Source organism: Branchiostoma belcheri, unplaced genomic scaffold, assembly GCF_001625305.1.
Source record: "Branchiostoma belcheri isolate BF01 breed outbred unplaced genomic scaffold, Haploidv18h27 scaffold40, whole genome shotgun sequence".
In the NCBI taxonomy this organism is placed as follows: Eukaryota; Metazoa; Chordata; class Leptocardii; order Amphioxiformes; family Branchiostomatidae; genus Branchiostoma; species Branchiostoma belcheri.
The window spans coordinates 178,570-183,711 of NW_017804021.1; the positions used below are offsets into that span (position 1 = coordinate 178,570).

The window sequence follows — 5,142 nt, forward strand, 5'->3', positions numbered from 1 at the left end:
AAGTACAGAATTGCTCCCTGTTGCCAGCGTGTCGGGAATGGACTGAGGAGATTCCTGCTGTTTACCCAGCATGCTGTGCGCGAGTAGTATGTGTATCTAATTAAGCCTTTTGGGCTGCGCCCAAAAAGTAACCAATGGGCATTTAATTGTATACTGTAATATTAATATGCATTTTTCACTTCTAAAAATAAATGCCTGTCGAAATATAGCACCTCCCTCTGGAGGTTAGTACCTCTGGAGTTAGGGGGGGGGGGAGGTTTCTTCGCTCACAACGGGCGGCAAAAGAGGAATACAGGAAGTCAGCGGATACAGGGAAAACAAGTTGGAGATTGGTCCGTGGCATAACTCGCCTGTGCTTGGTAAAGGGCCTGGACGAAAAATTACCGCCAAGCCGACCAAAGCTTTAAAGGTTTGGTACCCAGGCTATGCGCCTGTAGGGCAGACGTCACAATTGCGCTGCGCAGTGGAGGCCAAAAAAAGAGTGCCTAGTTAATACCTTTGAAAATCCTTTTTTCTCTTGAAAATTTTGGTCCATTTTGGAGATTTTTGGGCTGGAAGGCACAGGTAGGGTCTAAACTTTCCTGCATTGGTCAAGTTTTGTTTATTTCACCAGTTTAGTGGGCGTAGTGAGAGATGTGAGTGGTTAGGTCTTGTCTGGCCAGACGGATGGATACCAAGGAAAATGTAGGTCAAAGTTGAGGTTTGTTTACTAGCATCAGCTGTGGCGGGAGTTTGAGCTGGTCGACCCCCTGTTTTCTTTCTATATGTGGGAAGCAGACCCTTGTGGCCCTGTCTGCCCTGAAGGAACGTCCGCCATGTTGAAAGTCCCATATATCACATGCAGTCGTGGGCACAATACACAAGTCCTGACACGTCCCGCAATGCAATGAATTTTTCATTTTTATTATTTATCATCGTATGTACGCAAATATCCGACTGGGTGTGGTTGGGTGGCGTGTCCTGTGGCTGTATACGAAGATATACAAGTACAGATACTGTTCAGACTCCGTCAATTTTGATTTTGTTACTTCACTGAGTAACTATAATAGTATGTATCCAATGAAACAAGGCGACCTACTGTTGTTCGCATAATTAGCTAGGGTCATTTTGGTCGACAGAAGTTGTTGAACGGGGTCAAGACGATCCACAGAAGCTACCAATGTAGAGTGTGGGGAGATCCTGATATTAGCTAGTCGTCTTATTCAATCCTTTGAAATGGGATCAATACAAGGAATAGCGTGTACACAAATGATACCAAGTGACTTAACCTTGCACAAACGGTACCCTTCTCAGTTGTAGCGCCAAGATGACTTTGAGGTAATATTGTGCTAAAGGACCTTACCTAAACCGATGTCCTTTTGGTTCACTACTCCTACAGGCCTCAGGAGTTGTTGGACCAGATAGAACGTCCTCGGTTAGATGTGGCAATATAGTTGCATCAGTTGTCCAGTTGACACATTCTTCTCATTCAGTCTTCAACTAAACGGTAGGAAACCATTAATATGTCTAACTTACGTTGGTTATGTAACTCTCGTTATTCAAGTTAATGTTCAGCTTCGCCCATGTTTTTGTTTATCAAGTATCTATTTTAAGTATTAGACTTCTGTCAAACATTAGATCTAATGTTAAATGAGTTACTTTTTACGCGTAAAGTTGTCCAGTTTTGTGATTTGTGGCCTTTTAAAAATGTCTGTCTCTTACGGAAGAGACATATACGGGGTTCAAAATACTGAACAAATACGGCAAATATCTGGCGCGGCTGGGTGTGGTTGGGTGGGGCACGTGTGCCCTGCGGCTGTATACGTAGATATATACGCTGTATACGTGGTTTTATTGTCGACCGTGTACTAATGCACTAAGGAACGTTTCAACTATGAACTTCAAACAGCACAAAAAGTACTTCACCCTCCTACCGCGAACCCCCGCTAAAATAAAGAGATTCAGTATCAAATTCTTGGGTTTATTTGGGAAGGACACCTTATTTCCGGCTCAGGCCTTCTGATATTGTGTTACCTCCATAAAAATGGAGGTAGTGTTTCTTTCATCTGTCTGTCTGTCTCACTGTACATGTGCGCGCGCGCGCGCGCGCGCGTGTGTGGTATGTGCCTGTTCTTCTGCATGTTTAGGGTAAACAAACAATCAATCAATCGGTCAATAATCCAGACCCTCCAGTCAGTTCTACATGTACCCCAGGGCTCGTTCACTATACACTCAGGGGAGGGGAGGGGAGCAAGGCTTCCTCAAAATCATGAACTCGCGGCAGTGCCATGCAAATAATAACCCTAACAACAACCACCGTCGTCATGGCAATGTGGGTTTTCATTTTAAGTCTTGTTACAGGTATTTTCAGTTACATGACCTCGTTGATAGCTGACAGCTGATGTTTTCCCCTGCACGATAAATAAGGGGATTGCAAACGGGTTAATACGTTGCATCAGTAGTTGTCTAGGGGCCCTTACTTCATGAAAGGACCTAATTTACGAGAATGATTTGATTCCTTAGTGGTAAATGATGGCAATTTATAGTTGTGACATATGTAGGTTAGCATCACTGTGAATATATTATGTTGATGTGGAAGTCGTTTGCATTATTAATGATTGAATGTTGAAAGGAAGCATTGCCAAAGGATAGGACCGGTAGATTTTGGTGGAGCAGTCCCCGTATTAAGATCAACGTCATAACTCACATATTTGTGGACAAATTTCGTTAATTCTTGACATGTGGGTAGCTGTTGTAAAACTGTAGTTCAAGTTGAAAAATGGTGGATCTAGCTTTTTTTAATCGTATATTGTAGCGGGATTTTTGTGCATTTGTCGATTGCATGTATGCAGGATAACTCGAAAATTTGTGAATGTATCTCAATGATATTTGGTAGATGTGCAGCGGTTATACAATGTAGAAACAAAGTTCAAGCTGGAAAAGTTCCTATGTTGCTGCGGAGAGTTGTGTACTTTGGGTTTTTTTTTGGTTCCACATAAGCTTGAGAAAACGCGGATGGTTGTTAATGATATTTAGTGGACGGTTAGTGGCAGCAAAATGACGGGTAAGTTTTATAATGGGACTCCTAGTGACGGTTTTAGATATTGCAGCATAACGTTAAAATTTGAGGCAAAATTTTACACAAGTACAGGTGAATAATTTTTGAGCAGGGGACAGCTGTTGGGGATGGGAGCAAATGATTTTGGGACTTCTAGCATCTTCTTTGGAACTGCAGTGGATTTTTTTTAATCTTAAGCCTGTGTCTCAGTTCGTTGTGAATGGATTTTATTTATTTTTCACAGGTATATGCTTTATGCGATGATGAACATACACAGATGTATTTAGCTGCAAGTAGCGTCTTAGAAACAGAATAAACAAGAGTTCTGAGACTAAATACTAGTACCTCCATGAAATATGGGATTGACATGTAGATGTAATTTTAATCATGCAAATGAACTCCATATTAACATAATATATGCATCGTGATGTTAACTTTTGATTAACTTACACATGTCCCAAGTATGAAATTCCCGTCATTTACCATTAAGGAGTAATGGAATTTTGAGATTAATTATGCAAATTATGTCCGTATTTGCATAATTGGTATCTGGTAACGTTGTACCTGCCATAGATTATAAACATTACATGTATCCAAGCCCCATGATGTAAAACACTGGAATCACAGAATTTCCTCATTAAGTATGCAAATGAAGTAATCATTTGCATAATTATTGCATCCAAAAATGCATGCAACAATGTAGATCTCTGTCTAAGCTACCCATATATATATAAAAATTATAAAAAATGTATTGTTCCTTTGTGAATTTATGTGCTCTGAAAGGTTTCGTCAGACCCCCCCCCCCTCCGCAGTTCCAGAACAAGCTGCTACGGGGACCAAACCTACATTACAATCCATCCAAGGGTTCAAAAGTTATGCTGGCTGCAAATGTCCGGAAACACAGACAGACACACGGGCACACACACACAGACACACGGACGCACAAAAAACAATACCTCCATTTTTCATGGAGGTAACAATGCCTTCAATAGTTATGCCGCATAGTTTTCCACACTATAGCAAAGTGATTTCATAGCCTTCTTATCTAAGGCAATTAGGTCAAAATTAGGGTTTGTTTACTGTTGTGAGCTGTTGTCAGATTGAGTTTGAGCTGGACAACCCCCTGGTTTTCTTTCTATATTTGGGAAACAGACTCTTGTGGCTCTCTGGTGCAGAAGAATGTTTGAGATTGAAATGTGATAAATTACTTTCATGGGGACTTATTTTAGTGTAATTAAGCATAGGTTTCTATGGCCAACCATAACTGTGATACCTGCCCTACATTGCTAGACACAGTGGTGACGAAGGGCTACGTACACCAGAAGAACTGGTTTTCAGTAGCCTAAGACAGTTCTACAAAAGTAGCCTAAGGCTACTAAAAACCAGTTAGGCCACACCGATTTAATTTTATGGATGACATCCGCGCGCGCATTGATTTTCACCTGATCTCAAAAAAAAAAAAAGATCACGTCTTCTGGCCTGGCTCTAGGCTTGGGTAGTCCATGGTGGTAAGCGATAATGAAGCCGGTGGTAACTCTGGAGGACAGCACACAGTCTACCGAAGCTCCACGACTCAAGAACTCAGTACATACGTACAGTGCCGATTCATAAATTCCGCAAAAAGCCAGCATGTGCCGGCCTGTCGTATACATGTACGTCGCTATGTAATGCGCCAAATTCACAATACCGGCTTTGTATTACTGTGGTTTGGTATCATTTTTATTTTTGGCCGGATTTTTTCTTTTTTTTTTCGCCCGCGCGCACTAGTTTGGGGGTCTTCAGAGGATGTCATCCATAAAATTAAGTCGGTGTGGCCTTATTCTGGTGTACGTACGCAATTACTCTCTTCCCCAGGCGTTGCTGCATCTCAGAAACCAGAAGGCCATTTCAGATAAAACAGGTGGAACCATTTGACGCTTTACTGTGGTGAACCAAACAGTAATAGACTTGCGCCCATAGACTTTATCTGTAGTGACGGGGTATAAGGAAAATCAAGGATTGACGGAAACCTTTCCAGACATTTCTGGCCAATATTTTGAGGGTTCTTAAGCTTGTGACAGATAGGTGAGTACAAACATGAATTCTGTTTTCTTATTCTTACGTCC

General features: G+C 41.6%; 1 protein-coding gene across 2 annotated transcripts in view; it reads left to right on the forward strand.

Annotated features, from left to right (window-relative positions):
* Positions 1 to 1,398: 1,398 nt before the first annotated feature.
* Positions 1,399 to 5,142, forward strand: part of LOC109477656 (cytidine monophosphate-N-acetylneuraminic acid hydroxylase-like) — a 14,811-nt gene continuing 11,067 nt past the window's right edge. The window contains exon 1 of one of the 2 annotated variants that reach the window (XM_019778992.1): positions 1,399 to 1,486. The gene's annotated coding sequence lies outside the window, so the exon portion shown is untranslated. Of the gene's footprint in view, positions 1,487 to 5,092; positions 5,102 to 5,142 lie in introns of those variants that run through there. The other variant, XM_019778993.1, reaches the window with a different exon arrangement.